At 43.5% G+C, this 18618-nt stretch overlaps 1 long non-coding RNA gene across 1 annotated transcript in view; it reads left to right on the top strand.

Moving 5' to 3' along the window:
• Positions 1 to 254: 254 nt before the first annotated feature.
• Positions 255 to 18618, top strand: part of LOC146007193 (uncharacterized) — a 38761-nt gene continuing 20397 nt past the window's right edge. The window contains exon 1 of the long non-coding RNA XR_014444273.1: positions 255 to 362. This is a non-coding gene — a long non-coding RNA (uncharacterized LOC146007193). The remainder of the gene's footprint in view (positions 363 to 18618) is intronic.

Below are 18618 nucleotides of genomic sequence, written 5' to 3'. Positions count from 1 at the left end.
ATCGCCAGATTTTTCTGGTGATGCCCCCCACCTTACACGGCGGGGGATGCTTACAGCATCCCAAAATAGGGTAAAAACCCCAATAACGGATTTTTTACCGCATTTTTAGCTTAGAAAATCTCCCCCTTTCATACTGAACTGTTAGGGGCAGCTATCTGTTACAGCAGCATGTGTAGACAGTGGGTCATGTGACTGCAGGATATAAATAGAAGCCATGCACTGACAGTTGGGCTGAGAGGAGAGGGTTGGAGGTAGCCATTTTGAGGGACTGAGCCATACTGGACTGTTATGTGAAAACCCAGTGTGCTACCTTGGGGACAGATGGTGAGAGACAGCCTCCCTGTGGAGATTGTGAAGGAGAGGTGCGTGAGGAAGCAGGCACCTACAGACATATAAGGTTTGAAGTGTGGTCTGAGGAGAGACTGCCAGACAGAGCTGACAGGAGGTGCGGGCTAATGGGCCCCATACATCAGCAATTAATTGTGACAATCTTCAGATCTGGAGACGATTGTCACAATTAATCTTTAATGTGTGGGCTCCCCCTTTTGGCGATCCCGATCAAAAATTGATCAGGATGGCCGATCGATTGCTGAATCAGAGTTTTAAACATGTTTAATAATCTGGTATTATCTGCAGTGTTTTTTTTATATGTGTGGGCATTCCCAATTCATCTTCTTCTTCTGTTTACATTATGAAAAGAAGTAACATCTGAAATGACAATCGATTGAGGTGATGTATGGGCAATTTCCAGATATGAAGATGCAATTGTTAGATGGGAAAAATCTGCCGATCACTGAAATACTGTAAATCTGTAGTGTGTGGGCAAGTCAAATAGATTGTAGAAACCAAGAAATGGTTTTGTGTCAGCGCCTGCTGCTTTAATAATTCTCAACACGGTTCTCTTAAAAAATATATGTAAATCTTTTAATTATAATAAAAAATATATCAATTAATACATACAATTATAAATATAAAATACAGTCTAAAATGCAAAATCTCGTATTTATGTGAATCTATTAGCCATAAGTGGCTTTTGAATTTGTGAGGTATATCACACAGTCCCGTATTAGGGGTGAAAGATTGCTGATGAATTATATTACCATCCTTTGGCGCTTGTTGTGTCGGCCAGTTCAATTCGCTTGTGCCAAAAATTGGGGTTCAGTTTGCCTTATAATTTCAAAGGCTCAAGGGTCCTGAATCGACTGTCCTCCTTTCCTTCTCCTTGGATAATTAGGGATAAGCTTGATAACCCAAAATGAGGATTGTCCAAGATGTTAAATTTGGGCGGTGGACGTCTCAGGGTGGAATAGTTGAACCAGGTCACTTGGATAATAGGGATGGGATCAGCAATTAGAGAGTCGCTCAACGCGTTTCTCCGGAACCTCCGGCTTCCTCAGGAGCAAGTGTGTAGAAACCATTTATCTGGCCAAAAAAATCACTGGTTCTGGAAAACCATTAATTGTGATTGCTGATGTATGGGGCCCATTACTGTAAGTGATGCAACAGCCTCCCAGTGAGACCGGGCAACAGTGATGCATCCTAACTGTAAGGAGGCTGGTGGAGGGCGGCTATGGAGATGCAGCCTAGAGGTAATTGAATGCCGTAATGACTGGCAGGGAATCCCCGGATGCCGTTATAAATTGAACTTATTTACATGCAGCTCAACTAGCCAGAAATAACAGACTAAAATATAGTACAGAAAGACTGTTCATAATTACTCCATGTCACATGGTTACTCAGCCTATACAAAGCCAGTTTGGAAGCAAAGCTTAGACTTTATTGAGCAATGTATACTCTTTATAGGTAAATTGCAATCCAGCTACAATTTCAGGCTTAAGTAAAGACATAGGGGGTTATTCTAGTTCATTCTTTCTGACAAAATCCTTCTTAGATGGACAAAACCATGTGCACTGCGGGTGGGGCAGATGTAACTTGTGCAGAGAGAATTAGATTTGGGTGGGGGTTTTCTTCAAAGTGAGATCTATATTGCAGTGTAAAATCATGCAGTCAGTATTTTCCCTGCACAGAAACAAAATAACTCACCCAAATCTAATTCTCTCTGCACATGTTACATCTGCCCCCCTGCAGTGCACATGGTTTTGTCCATCTAAGAAGGATTTTGTCAGAAAGAATGAACTAGAATAAACCCCATTGTGAGCTTCATTCATAAAGAGTCAACTACAGCTAACAACTATCACTAAGCAGAGGCAAATTAACAACAGATATTGTTTATTTATTGACTACTGGAAAGACTTATTTGCCGGTGCACAAAGGAGGACAATTCAACAGGGATATATTCATCTGAAATACGAATATAAAGGGACAATTATAAATAGCTATTTATATAAAAAAAAACAATGCAGTTCTTCAGGAACATCTATAAGGATTACAAAGGTGTATAATATATATGTATGGATATTACTCAGGGACGTGCGGTGGTGGCTGTGAATGGAGAGGCACTTTCCCCTCTCCCCCCCTCCCGCAGCCGCCAGCCAGCAACCTTTCCCTGCTGCCATCTCCATCCGTTCTCGCCCGCCAACCTCCCCATCCCGCACCTGGCCCCCGCCGACATTAGCGCTGCAGCAGCCGTCCCCCGCCGCCACCTCTGTCCCTCATCAAAAAATTGTACTTACCAGACAGGGGACAGGGACACCGCACGCAGCAGGGAACCGGGACTCAGGAGCCAGGGCACAGGGGAGCAGGGGAGGGGGAAGCAAAAGTGACACTGTCATGCTTAAATGACAGGGGCTGCTGTGATTGGATAGCAGCTGGATCTGCTGTGCAATCATAGCAGCCCCTGTCAATTAGGCACTTCTAGAAGTGCCGCTTTTGGGGTTATTTTTAATGGCTTTTTTTTAGCCAACTGCTTAGCCCTGCCCCCCGCTTCATCCCCTTGCCATTCTTTGTGGGAGGCACACTTATTGGTGCCTCCCAAACTAGGTTAAATAATTCGATCTAGTAAAATAATCTAAAGAAAAAACTTATGACACAGAATATGTGTCATAGGTATATGCTTTGTATTATTTTGAAACAAAATGACAGGGGAAGGACTGCCTCCCCTGACTGCACGTCCCTGATATTACTTCAAAAGATTAACTTTCTGTGGATTACAAAGTTCTTTACCAAAGGAGTCAGCATAGTTTTCACTCCGCAGACGAACTCTTATAAGTTAAAGAAGACTAAAACTAGAAAGGGTTTCTACACAGCTGACATCTAAATAAGACTATGCAGAAGTGAAAAGGTTTATTGAGACACTAGTATAGTATAGACACTGTAATTGTTAGAGTGTTCCAAGAGAAAGAGTTATATATTTGATTGCAAATGCATTTGTTACTTTTTTATTTGCCATGCTCAAAGCAGCTATTAACTGTTTTAGCTCGTTAACTGTTTTCCCACTGACAGTATTAACAAAGGTAGCATGTAATAAACCATTTGGAAACGGTTAAATAGGCCTGCAAAACCAAAATAGGGACATCATCAGCATGAAAGAGCTCCACTTGGATAAATGTATTTTGTTTGTCAAGGTTTATTTATAATTTGTGCCATAGAATTTGTTGTAATTTAATAAATTGTTTAAGTAAAATCTGCAAAGAACCCCTACTCTGTGAAAAGAACGAGAAGACACGAATTAAGGTTAGAGTGACACTCACCTGAATGCTACCAACAAAATTGAGAGATACTTACCTGACTGCCACTAGAAAGCTAAGATAAACTTACCTGTATATTACATATGCACATAGGTGGAGCCGGGATCGTGCCAGTTACCATGGGAGTCGCACGTGATGATTGGCACAGCAATGATGAATGTGGCTGTGTCTGTAATCTGTATTACACACATTCTGTGTAAGTGGAGATCAGTGTTTTTGCATACAGGGAAATAGATTATTATCCCATCACATGTTCATGTCAGGGATGGGTTGATATAGACAAGAAGAAAAATCCCCCCAGCAGACTTTAAGTTGGTCAGCAAAAGATGTTTAACTGTACATAATTATAAGAAAAATGGGTACTTGTTTCCTAGCATGGTGCCCACTAAGCAAATAGCTAAGTGGGCTATTCTGCGTAGGAAAATTGCATGCAATGTCCATATTAAGTGCACAGGAGTGCTTATACAATTAAATATTGCATAGGATTGCATGGCACCAAATGCGATGCGATATTTCATTGTATGAGCACCCATGCCATGTAATGTGATGGGTGCTTACTATGCCATTGCGCCACCCCCAGTATCCACGCCACCCCGAAGCATGGCAAGCGGCAGCGGAACGCGTCCTCCGACCTTTTCATACCCCCACTATCCATGTCGGCGTGGAGTTGCTTTTATATAGTGTGGCGAGCGCAGCGAGCCACCGAGCCCGAAGCGTGGCGAGCGGACGCGGAATACATGTGAAGTAATGCACGTCCCCTCGTGTGGCTCGCTGCGCTCACCACGCTTCAGACCCGGTGGCTCGGTGGCTCTCTGCGCTCGCCACGCTATATAAGATTAACTCCATGCCGACATGGATAGTGGGGGTATGAAAAGGTTGGAGGACGCATTCCGCTGCCTCTTGCAGGGCTCGCTGCGCTCACCACGCTTCAGGGTGGCGTGGATAGTGGGGGTGTTTCAGGAACACATTCACACCAGCCATATCATACATCTGAGACAGTAAAGACGACATTGCATTGCCTCGCATCGCATGTCATGCAAAAAGCGCATGCAATGCGATGCAATGCGATTTCACTACGTTAGTGTACGTACAAAATCTGGGCGCCGTTCTAGGAAACAAGTACCGAAAAATGCATAGATCTTAGTTACATACAGTACATAGGGTTCGTATTCTGGTTGACTTGCAAGGATGCGAATTTTCACCCTTGCAAGTCCATCAAAACCCGCCCAGCGAATGGCGGTACGCCCAACCTTACCCCCTCACAGGCCATGTATGCTCAGCCGGCATGCAAATCGATGTCTAACATAAACATCCATTTGCAGGCCGGGGGGAACTCCCATGGTCATCGACCATCGAAAGATGTGGTGCGTGCACGCATATATAAAGTGACCCTCAGGTCATTTATATATGCCTGCACATTTGGGAGGAACTGGGTGGGCAGTTAACATCCGGTGATGTCAGCTGCCCACCCATGTCACCCATTGATTTCCATGGGAACACCCAGCATTTTCATGGAAACGCCCATGAAACACTGGGCGTTCTAATGGGCGAGTACCGCGGTCCACCACCCCACGCACGCCGTCCGCAATGTTTGGTGCGTGCACCCGGCGAACAGTCTGCGCAGAAATGTGAATGAAGGGGACCTTGCAAATGGACCAGAATAAGGACCATTACCAGACTGAGGATAAGCCACCATATTCACCAAGGCATCGCTGTGATGGTCTAAAACTAACTACATAATAGTAACAGGACCAGAATGCTTTAATTGTAGTGGTGCAGGGCCAATGTCTCTGACTACATAAACCATACCCTCCAAGTGTACCGATGTATCCGGTACAGTACCGTTTTTTAACATTCTGTACCGGCTAAAAAGAAATGTACCGAATGTACCGATTTCTGATGATTTGCGGTGGCTGCGCTGGTCGGATCGGGAATTCTGTGTCTAGCAATGCAGCAGCACCCGTTCCCCATCCCGTGGGGCCTTGCGGTCCAGTCAGGGCAGCCAGCTTAATGATAAAGCATCACCCGTCGGCATGCGTTCCACCTTCAGTGGAACGCACACAAGCTGTTGCTGGATCACTTCCGGGTGCCGCGGCTTGTCAGCGCTGAACACTTGCTTTTCCTGCTCCTTCTGTGCGCCGTTGAGATATCTGCTGGACCCGGGAAGCTGTGCAGCAGAGCCACGTCTCTGTGTCTCGGTTCGGAGCCGCAAGGCCCGGTCGCAGCAGTGTCTCACAGTCAGCTCATACTGGGGTACACTTAAGTTAATTATACATTTTAAGTTAATGATTGCACATCAGTCCCTTAACTAAGACTACAATTATATATGTTATTCTGTTGCCCCAGGTGCCTGATCTAACATCTATGTATATAACTGTAAATATGTGGGGGAAATAAAAAAAGTGTCCAATCAATGCCCAGTACACATTCGAAAATGGGGTGTGACCACGCCCCATTTTGTTCGTGGCCACGCCCCCTTGTGAATGTGTACCGAATTTTGCCCTTCAGATGTTGGAGGGTATGCATTAACCCATGACCTGCAACCTGTCTACTTTTGGCTCAGATTACCCTATTTATTACATTATGAGTCCCAGAGCAGGGAAGCCTTGGTTGTTTTGGGTGACAGTAGAACTTAGTCAACTCTGAAATGAAACTTTCACAGGATTCTTGCACCATGCTACATGCATCAGCCAATGTACAATGTTCTATTGTTTGGGTCAGTTATATCTATAAAACCAGCCAGGTGCATGATAAAAACCCTCCTACTGATTAAGGTCAAAGTACAAGCTGTCAATCTAGCAGCCTCTATGCTTTCAGGGCTGCATAATCCATCCTTTTGGGGAAGACTTTCTCCTCTAAAGGTGCCCACAGACGCTACAATTGTACTGTGCTATGCGTTTTTGACTGTATAATGGTTCTATACAATTTTTCTTCCAGCTTGCTATGAGATGTGCACTTGGATGCATGTGATGAACCCATGTTTGTAATGTTAAATTTCAGATGTAGTCTAAAAAGTACGTGCAGCACGTACTTTTTTAGACATACAATATCGGGCTCCAGGGAACATAAACACCATCCAATAATTGTACATAAGATGCAATTTGTGCTTAAAAAGTACAAAACGCATTCGATAATTGTAGCGTCTGTGGGCACCTTTAGTTAAGAACCTCCATGAGCAATAGAGGATGAGCTCCCCTTTGGGAAATGTGATGTAGTGCCTGATTCAGTTCTGTTTGCTAGGCTGCGTATTATTTTATGATCCTGAAAACTCAGGGCAATGAAACATTTAAGACAATTCCAATGAGTGCATTATGCTTTCTGAAACAGCCATCCTGCAAATAGCATTTACAGATGGCAACTTACTGGCTGACACCAATTACCTTGCATGCTGTGATGTACTGGGGGATTGTACAGTTTGCACGTGTTATTTCCTTTTGCTATTACAGTATAATACAGTATACACTGGAGCAGATGTACTCCTATTTACATTATAAATGGTAAATGTACTGTAGTAGGTTTTTACTTAGATTGAAGTGAAAATATAATTTCTTGAATGAGTCAAGACGTAAACAAGAAGTCTGTTAATGGGCAGCAGGCATTTGGAACAATTGCAGGCAGGGTGGCATCACTGTCTGTACCACGCTCATGTGTCTAATGTGTGTGCCAGCAACTTTCACCTCGGCTGGGCTAGGTTCCTACTAGCACACAATGTCCTTCACTGCTTTATTTGCCAATTAGAGTCAAAGCTGATTTCCAGCTAAGAGCAAAGCTTCTTTCTACAGGCACGGCATGTGTACATTTTACTATTCCATAATTGCCTGAACTGTGCTTGGAAACAGCTTTCACAAAACACACATCCAAGCAAGTGCAATGAGACTGCTTACCTGCAAAAGCTTGCCATTACTTCCTTGTAAAAAGATATAAAATACTTTAAATATAATAATCATAATAATAATAATAGTAATATTAATATTATAAACAGGTTAACTTTTTATAACTGGCTGAGACCTATGATGAGGGTGTCCATAATCCTCATTTAATCAGGGATATCTATAATTTGAATGGCTTGAATGGTTCAATCATAGGAATGGAATGGGATTAAAGACAAAGTTTATATTAAACCATGTGGACTCTTGTCTCCATGATGGATGATTGTACGCAATCTCAGTATTTGCAAATAAGCACCAAGAAACAGCACACACACGTGGCTGTGTTTAGGGGAGGTTACAGAAAACAATGACATGGGGGGGGGCTTGAATGGGGATGATATAGTTGTGGGGGGTGGAGGACATGTGAGATGTGAGGTTAGGTTGCGGGAAGGGAGGTTAGGATTAAGCACAGGGGAGAAGGTTAATGCTGCGGAAGGTTAGAATTAGGCACAGGGCAGAAGGTTAGGCTGCGGGAGAAGAGGATTTGGCACAGAGGAGAAGATAAGGTTGTAGGAGGTTACAATTAGGCACAGGGGAGTAGGTTAGGCTGCGGAAGGTTAGAATTAGGCACAGGGGAGAAGGTTAGGCTGCAGGAGATTAGGATTAGGCACATTGGAGAATGATAGGCTGCGGGAGGTTAAGATTAGGCACAGTGGAGAAGGTTAGGCTGCGGGAGGATAGGATAAGGCACAGTGGAGAAGGTTAGGCTGCAGGAGGTTAAGATTAGGCACAGTGGAGAAGGATAGGCTGCGGGAGGATAGGATTAGGCACAGTGGAGAAGGTTAGGCTGCGGGAGGATAGGATAAGGCACAGTGGAGAAGGTTAGGCTGCAGAAGGTTAAGATTAGGCACAGTGGAGAAGGATAGGCTGCGGGAGGATAGGATTAGGCACAGTGGAGAATGTTAGGCTACATGAGGTTAGGATTAGGCACAGTGGAGAAGGATTGGCTGTGGGAGGTTAGGATAAGGCACAGTGGAGAAGGATAGACTGCGGGAGTATAGGATAAGGCACAGTGGAGAAAGTTAGGCTACGGGAGGATAGGATAAGGCACAGTGGAGAAGGTTAGGCTACGGGAGGTTAGGATTAGGCACAGTGGAGAAGGATAGGCTATGGGAGGTTAGGATTAGGCACAGGGGAGAAGGATAGGATGTGGGAGGTTAGGATTAGGCACAGTGGAGAAGGTAAGGCTGCGGGAGGTTAGGATTAGGCACAGTGGAGAAGGATAGGCTACGGGAGGTTAGGATTAGGCACAGGGGAGAAGGATAGGATGTGGGAGGTTAGGATTAGGCACAGTGGAGAAGGTAAGGCTGCGGGAGGTTAGGATTAGGCACAGTGGAGAAGGATAGGCCGCAGGAGGTTAGGATTAGGCACAGTGGAGAAGGATAGGATGTGGGAGGTTAGGATTATGCACAGTGGAGAAGGTAAGGCTGTGGGAGGTTAGGATTAGGCACAGTGGAGAAGGATAGGCTACAGGAGGTTAGGATTAGGCACAGGGGAGAAGGATAGGATGTGGGAGGTTAGGATTAGGCACAGGGGAGAAGGATAGGATGTGGGAGGTTAGGATTAGGCACAGTGGAGAAGGTAAGGCTTCGGGAGGTTAGGATTAGGCACAGTGGAGAAGGATAGGCCGCGGGAGGTTAGGATTAGGCACAGTGGAGAAGGATAGGCTACGGGAGGTTAGGATTAGGCACAGGGAAGAAGGATAGGATGTGGGAGGTTAGGATTAGGCACAGTGGAGAAGGTAAGGCTGTGGGAGGTTAGGATTAGGCACAGGGAGCAGGGAACAATGAGAACAGCATCCCTACAGGTGTATGGTCTAGCCGCCAGGAAGTACAAGGGTGATTTCCCTACCCTGCATCGCTTAGCATGAAGGTTAAGGAAAATCACCCCTTGTCTAAGGGGCTTAAGTATCAAATTTGGTATACGGTCATTAGGTACACAAGACGAAGGTCAACGTGCATTGGATCGACCATTGAAGGTTGACATGCACCAATGTCGACACCTCTGAAGGTCAACATGGGATTAGGTGGACAGGGTCATTAGGTCAACACATGCATTAGTTCGACATGGGGTTTTTCACTTTATTTTGTGCCGCATGTGCTGCCATACCATCCACTAGGGCATGATTTGAGAATAAAATAGTGTGCAAAGCATAGCGAGACACTGTGCCCGAAGCATGGCGTGTGCAGCGGGCCATGCGAGGGGACACAGTGCAATGTTACGGTGTCCATGTGGACTTTGTCGATATTCGGGACAAAAAAAGTGAAAAAGCCCATGTCAACCTTTTGACTGGCGACCTTGCCCAAGTTGACCTAATGTTTGTGTCGACCGAATGCCCCTGTCCACCTATCCCCATGTCAACCTTCATTGGTCTACCCAATGCATGTTGACCTTCCTATTGTTGACACTATGACCCATACTCTGTACATGTCTATACAAATAAGTGGTTCTGGACAGTGAAGAAAAAATATGATTCCATTACATTGATCAAAGCTCGGAGAGAGATATATTAGAAATATCATTTTACAGGCTGAGGGAGGCCATGTGTGAACCAGTGTTAAGGCATATGCTGCACTAACGCTTATTGTTTTTTTTGTCTGTTTTACTGAATGTATTAATTGCGCACTTAACATGAGCTCGGGGCCTCACTGGTGTTTGCTATGTGGATGAAGTATGAATGCCTGTCAGGCATATATCACTTGTATATGCCCCTGTGTCCGCTTCGCCAGCCTCGGGCTGGTGTTGTCCTCTCCCCACAACAGGGACAATGCTGGGCTGCTCATGAGATATTGCGATATCAGGAGGTGTCTCCTGCTTGCCCAGTACATCTGGCCAGGTGTGTGTATGCGTGTGTGTGTGAAGAGGGGAGGGCAGCATACGTGCAGTAGCAATGTGGGTGACGATAAAAAGAGCCAAAGAAGCAGGACATAACTGCTGAGGACAAATTTGTTCTGTGATCAGGTCTGAATTAGGCCCAATGTCTTTTATTCATTTGGTTGCACGTCTAAATTCTTGAACCTGGAAATGACAGGCTGGGTTACCCTAATCAAAAATAGTGGCTTTGGTCCTATTGGCTAGAGTGTGAGAAAGCTTAAGGCTGATTTTATCAGATTGGCCCGAGATATCGAATGAAAATAGGCCAAATCGAATGTGTTTCACATTCATTCCGGTATCGGATGAAACTAGGTCAAATCGAATGTGTTTCACATTCGATCCGATGAGCATTCATGTGCGCATCGGATCAGAGCTTACCGATCTTATAGGCAGCACATATGATCTGTCGGATTGGATGCATCCGGTACACATCGCGGATGCTTTTTAGCACCCACGATGTATCGCATCTGATCCGTATGAGTGTGCCAGCCACCTACAGCCTTCAGAGCGTGGAAGTGCCATCCCCGAAACCCCCTGTTTCCTCCCCCCACCACTGTGGTTGCATGTAACAGCAGGCAAGAGATTTGAAAACTCCAATTCAAAAGAATGGGGACCACTGATTGCCTGAGAGAGTTCTCTCAGCCAATCAGTGGCCCCATTCTTTTAAATGTCAGTTTTCAAATCTCCTCCCCACAAGCAGCTCCCCTGGAGTCCTTTACATGCGATAAATTGCATGTGATTTATTGCATGTAAAAAATGGCACATTAAGTGCCAAATCACATGCAACCTTCCCGAGGAGCTGCCAGGGGAGTTGAAGGGAATTCAGTTTTGACTTGTCCCTCGGACAATTCGGACCTGTGCATACCTTACTGGTTAGCTGTGGGATCTCAGCATTAAATCCAATGAATAACATTGCTACAATGTTGTTTATAGAAACAAATATATCACTAAAACTACATGAACTGCCCTGACCCGGCTGCTTGGGAGGTTTACTGGTCATCCTGTTGACTTTAAGCTTCCATCGTATTTTAAGATGCATGCAGTTAGCATAGAGTACCCATTTTATGGTAGTTTTTGTCTTTCAAAGAAATGAAAATTTGTTTATTTCACATTAATTGTGTCAAACACTGCAACAAACCTTCTGATGTTAAAGAAATAGTTAAAATAAGTTATAATTTAGATACAAATCTTAAACAACATTTAAGTTGGTAAATGCACCTTAATCTTGAACTCTAGTTACATTTTGAGTGTCAACCACTATACTGGTCACACTGACATTAATAAAACATCTTCTTGTGAAAATTGCATTAAAATAATGTTTTATTGAAGTGTTCTATGTGGAAACACATTATCAGTTCTTGCTGTTCGTGTTCCCAATCACACTGTACCGACAAATATGTATATTTTGACAGTTTCAGGCATATTTCCTAGCTGTATTTTCCAGGAAATGTATGGCTTTTATCTTATATTATTATACCAGTCACGATTTCTCGCTAAGTGAATACACAATTCCACAAATGTGAACAATGTAAATATCACCGATATTTCCATAGAAATTGCTTGCTAAAATGATGCCGGAGTGATACATCTATCTTAAGGCAATTGAACAGGCGAGTGGATGAAGGTGTTACAACCTAGGGATCATAATAACAATGTTATTTTTAATGCATGTATTCTGTTTATGGAGATATTCTGTGGATAAAAGTGTTATGGCCAATTCGTAAGCTGGGTACACACTGGGCGATATGTATTTAACAATATGGGCGATATCGGTAAGTACATATCACGCGCATATTGTCCATCATGTACCATCTATATGAAGGCTGGGCAATAGCGGCCCTCCAGCTGTTGATGAACTACACATCCCAGCATGCCTTGCATAAGTTTCAGCATGGCCACATAGCAAAACTGATGCAAAGCATCCTGGGATGTGTAGTTCATCAACAGCTGGAGGGCCACTATTGCCCAGCCCTGATCTATGGTGAAAGAAAGATTGATGACACCACTTAGCGCTAAACCCTATAATTGGGTACATAAGATAAATATTACGTATCTTAAACCAGGTATTGATCTTTGATGTATTTCAAATGAGGTCGGCACCTGAAACAACATAAAATGATATAGCCCTTTTCTCCCAAATGAATGGGATGTGTGGATATAAAGGGTATATCAATACAGAAAGATCATGGTGCAGTTTCCAGGTAAACAGAAAGTTTTAATAAGTACAGGAAACTCACAATATTGCAGATGATAACAAGCGTGTAAAAAGCCAAACGGCAAAGCTGCTGCACAGTCAAATTTTTCCTCCCATCCGACACTGGATTCAGGTGGTGAAATAGAGACTCAGGGCACCAGTATCCCAAAAGTTCCTCAGGTCCAGGGAAGATGGTATGCAGTCCAGCAGAAAATAAAGTATGCGTCTCACTTAATGCATTTCGGGTCGAATTGACCCTTCATCAGAAGTGTGAGTGCATACTGTTGGTGAATGTCCTTATAACAAAGTCCCGATACACAAATACTCATCCCATTGGCTAAAAAACAAATTGGTTTCACGTGTAAGTCCTATTCGGACGTACACGCTCCCTCCACATCCTGTTAGGGCTGTGCGCGTCACTTCCGCCGGAAGTGATGAATCGCCGCGATCGCGGTATAATTCCTTCGTCCGATGCATCACCCCCGCCGGAAGTGAGGCAGTCATCAGCGGCGTCCTTAGCAACGGACGTGTTGGGCGGATGTTCCCCGTGCAACCCGCTTGGTTACACTGGGTGCCAGCATTACTTCTGTTGCGGCCGCCATTTTGGATACTGGAAAAGACTTATTTCAATTCCCACAGTTTGTGATCTTGTCAGATTTGATATCTAAATGATATTAAGCACAAGGATATAAATATTTAGTATAAAATAACGGGACATAGTTAATAAAAAGTTAAAATACATATATCGGTTAAAAATACATATACCGATTTAAAAATAGAGGCTTACATAGATAAAAAAGGACGTGAAGAGTGATCATCTATTCTAAAAAGCTTTTAAGCTCAAAATCCATATTAAGACCCAGAGGTGCGAGAGTTTTTAATTTAAAAATCCATTGCATTTCAGTTTGACATAAACGCTTTTCAATATCTCTGGTCCTCGATCTGGGTAAGATCTGTGCAATGCCCAAAAAGTTTTTTATACAACATTCCTTTTTATTATGAATGTGTTTAAAATGTGAGGAGACCGAATGCGTGTCCAGGCCTTTTCTAATATTATATATATGCTCGGACATCCGGACACGCATATTTCTCGATGTCTTCCCTACATAAAATAAGTTGCATGAGCACTCCAATAAATAAATGACATTTCTGGAGTTACATGTTAAAAAATTATTAATCTTATGGGTATTGACGTTCACCGTAAAATTTAAAAATTTGGATGTGTCACTCTTCACTGTCCTACACATCAAACAAGACCCACACCTGTGAAAGCCTTTGGTGCGTATGCTTTGTCTGGGTTCTTCCTCTATACTACTCCTCACTAATTTGTCCTTCAGGGACGGTGCCCTTCTATAAATAAAATTGGGGCGTTCAGGAATATGATTAATAAGTACTGGATCCTGTAGTAATAATTTCCAATTTTTATAAAAAATCTTTTCTATATTTTTAAAAGAAGAGCTGTATTGTGAAATAAAGGACCATTTGAATTTGTCACTGGTGTCTTTTTTGGGTTTTTCTACCAGTAGTTCACTCCTTTCTACTTGCTGCAGTTTTTCTTTTGCAGTTTCAATCGTAGAGGCTTCATAACCTTTACTAACAAACCTCTCAGTCAACTCTTCTATTTGTTCTTCACATACCACAGTATTTGTACAATTTCTTTTAATCCTGGCGAACTGACTGAAAGGGATGCCCTCCAGCCAGTTGGAGTGATGCTCACTAGAGCGATTGATGAACCCATTGGAGTCTGTGGGTTTTCGATAACATTTTGTGCAAATTTTAGCCTCATCAATATAAATTAACAAATCTAAAAAGGATAATTCCTTATGACTTAGATTAAAAACCAATTTAATGGAACGATCGTTGTTGTTGAGTAGTTGGCAGAACTCATCCAAATCGCTCTGAGACCCATTCAAAATAAATAGAATGTCGTTAATAAAACGCTGCCAGGATACCAAGCCCGCCCCCAGAACGCCATCTCGCCATCTCGCCAAATCTGTTCCTCCTCCCAATGCGCCATGAACAGATTTGCGTAGCTGGGGGCGAACCTGGTACCCATAGCAGTTCTGACAATTTGCAGATAAAAAGAGCCATTAAAAATGAAATAGTTATTATCAAGAATAAAACCAATACCCTCAATAATAAAAGACTGTAACGGGGTGGATAAATCTGATTGGTTTAAAAAGAATGTGACAGCATTTAGGCCCTTTTCCTTATTTATAATAGTGTAGAGCGTGCTGACATCGGCACTACCTAAAACCATACCATCCTTCCACTCAGTCTCAGATAATTTACGTAAAACATCGCCTGTGTCTTTTAAAAAGGCCCTTGTTTTTCGTACTAAAGGTTGTAGATAAAAATCAATAAAAGACGATAAGTTGGATGTGATACTATTACAACCAGCTATTATGGGCCTACCAGGCGGATGTGTAGGATTTTTATGTATCTTGGGTAAGACGTACATGGTGGGGGTTGATGGATTTTTCATATTAATAAAATCGAATTCTCTTTTATCAATAATATTATCATCTAGTGCTTTTTGTGTTAGCACAAGTAGAGCTTTTTCTATCTTGTTTGTAGGGTCTGACTTCAGCTTCCTGTATGTCACACCATCATTAATTTGTCTGTTGGTCTCTGCCATATAATCAATTTTATCCATCAGAACCACTGATCCGCCCTTATCGGCCGGTTTTATTATAAGCTCAGAATCCTCCTTTAGGGATTTCACAGCCAGCATTTCTTTTTTTGTAAGATTGCATTTTTTATTCTTATATTTCATTTTTCCTTTTTCTTGTTCAAAAAGCTTTTCCACCTCGTTACAGACAACTTTACTAAAACAATCAATACAGCTCCCTTTAGCATGTGTAGGATAAAAAGTAGAGGGAGTTCTAAAGTGCGTAGTGCTTGTTTGAGGGTTAGGAACATCCTCTTCTTTACTTAAAAAGAATCTTTTAACAGTTAGTTTGCGTACAAATTTTTTGAGATGGTTGGTGTTTGCGCATGTGCAGAGGCGTATCTGTGCATGTGCAAACGCCTCACACGTACGAACACGGCGTGAGATCCGTGCAGAAAATTATCATACGGAACCATCCGATCAGGGGGTGAAGAGGGGCGTGAAGGGCTGTTTGGGCTCATTAACATATGCGTACGCCCCGCTTTTCATGGACGTTCCCATGAAAACACTGGGTGTACGTATGATAATCCAGCCGTGACGCACGTGTGGGAGGCGGACATATGACATAGCCGGATGCCAGCCGCCCACCCATATCCCTGCTTTTGCACGTAGAAATGCCTGAGTGGTTTGGAGCACTCGGTGCTGCCTGACCACTCGGTCCAGCATTCGATGGTCTGCGACCATCGAATGATGGGGGAGGTTCCCACAGATGGAGTAGGTGTTCACATGAAAAATCCACTCGCGGTCCGTTCGATCGGCGTCTTACCACATTCGAACGGTGTGAGCGATCCGTACGGAAGGCAGGGCTATGAACACTCGGCTCCTGTCCGAAAATATGCATCCGTCCGATTCAACTAGAATAAAGGCCATTGGGGCAGATGTATTAAGCTTGGAGAAGAGATAAACTGGAGATAAAGCGGAGAAAAGGTAAAAGGAGATAAAGCACCAGCCAATCAGCTCCCAACTGTCTTTTTCAAACACAGCTGATTGGCTGGTGCTTTATCTCCTTTTACCTTTTCTCCGCTTTATCTCCAGTTTATCTCTTCTCCTAGCTTAATACATCTGCCCCACTGTGAGGAGGCAGCAGAAGAAGGAGGAAGTATTTGTCATGAAGCAGGAGGAGGAGGTGGAGGAGCCTAAACATACCAATATTGTGTGGCAGGAGGATGGCCATTTTGTGGAGGAGAAGAATAAGGGTGGCCGTTTGCCAGGGAAAACTGCAAGTGTACGCTTTAGTGTGTGTGTAGTACTACACATGCAGGCACTATAGTTTACTATGCTGCAAAATATTTTTTTGTAATGACATTTCTGGGACTTGTAGTTCCACAGCAGCAGAAGGCATTCATTAACACAAAATAACCTTACAATGTTTTTAAAAGTTGCTTGTTAAGTTCAGCGAGTTAGCATAACACAAAAACAGAAGCATGTTCCGATATTTCTTACATTTTATCAGCAGGAAATTACAAAAATATAAATGTATGAAAACAGTCCACAGTATTTATAGTTGCACTCAGTAGCAAATGTGCACTTTGTAGCATTCCAATGTGCTGGTGTTAGATTTGTACATTCAATTCATAATGATGGTCAGACATGTTATTTATTTATTTATTTATTAGCAGTTTCTTATATAGCGCACACAGATTCCGCAGCGCTTTACAGAGAATATTTGAACATTCACATCAGTCCCTGCCCCAGTGGAGCTTACAATCTATATTCCCTATCACATGTACACGCACACACAGACATTCTAGGGTTAATTTTTTGGGAGCCAATTAACCTACCAGTATATTTTTGGGTTGTGGGAGGAAACCGGAGTATCCGGAGGAAACCCACGCAAGAACGGGGAGAATATACAAACTCCGCACAGTTAGGGCCATGCTGGGTATTGAACCCATGACCTCAGTGCTGTGAGGTCATGGTTCAATATATGTAAATATATACATGTATATATTTAAATACATATGTAAATATGATGCATTGTTATAGCATCTGACTTTATTTCAGTAGCTCCACAACAGGTGAGGAGGCCATCTAAGCTAAGGCTGAGACGTCCACATGTGGATGATGGAGCAGCTGGTGAGTTGAGACTAAAATAGAAAATAAAAAATGAACCTTGTTGTGCAAACATGAATAATGGTGCATGGATATGAAGGAAGCTGGATATCAGCAGAGCAGGATTTCCAGATGACTTGAGCTGGAGATGCCAACACTGCAGGAAGACTGAAAGACGTGTAGCTGGATAGCAACAGAGCAAGATTTCCAGATGACTTGAGCTGGGGATGCCAGCAATGCAGAGAGACTGGAAGACGCGAAGCTGGATATCAGCAGAGCAGGATTTACAGGTGACTTGAGCCGGGGATGTCAGCACTGCAGGAATACTGGAAGACTTGCATTGACCTAGCAGAACATGAGTATTGGCTAGACTCCTTGGTGAGGGCGTGGAGTGTATCTGATCAGTGGTATTCATCAAGCCCCCCCCCCCCATAAAGAGGTTTGAACTTAGCTGCATCTGATCAGTAGGTTGTGGCCCCTCGCTAGAACTACTCACAATAGAGCTAAGAGAAGAGGAGAAGAGGCTGAGAATGGCTTGAGGCTGTATGCACCAGCAGGACAGGATAGCCGAATAGCTTGAGGCAGAGGACACCAGCAGGGCAGGTTTGCTGAATGGCTTGAGAATGTATGCAGCAGTAGGACAGAATAGCCAGATAACTTGAGGCTGGGGACATCAGCAGGACAGGATAGCTGAATAGATTGAGACAGTATGCCCAGTAAAACAGGATAGTCAGACAGCTGGAAGCTGGGATCACCAGTAGTGCATGTTAGCTGGATAGCTGGAAGCTGGGGATCCCAGCAGAGCAGAATAGCCAGATGGTATTAGAGTCAGAAAGTACTGGAGATGGTACCTGCACTGTGTCTTTAAGGAGCTGAGTAAGGCAGGAGCTCTTTACATGCTGACAGGCAAAAAAGCACTGACAACTACCAATGCCTGGAGCTGGGCTTTATACCTCTTGCTCAGTGCTGATTGGAGCAGAACCAAGAAGTGTCATGGCACTACCCATGGAGAGAACTGATGAGGAAGAGTGGCATGGTGCAGCCTGCAGTGATGAGAAGAGACTGGGCAGTTGACAGAGGCAGAATGCCGCAATGGCAACACTAGAGTCTGCAGGTGTGCTTGAGAATCCAATGTTCATCCCCAGCAAATCCAGGTATTCCAGCTAGTTCCTAATATTACCACTCACAGAGGCAAACGAAGGATTCATCATGGGGGGTTTCTGCATATGTATATATACTCATACACTATAT

The sequence above is a fragment of the Crinia signifera genome, chromosome 6 (genome assembly GCF_055691185.1).
Source record: "Crinia signifera chromosome 6, ASM5569118v1, whole genome shotgun sequence".
NCBI classification, from domain to species: domain Eukaryota; kingdom Metazoa; phylum Chordata; class Amphibia; order Anura; family Myobatrachidae; genus Crinia; species Crinia signifera.
Note: the sequence above shows the minus strand (reverse complement) of the source record. Positions and strands in the feature narration are given on the sequence as shown.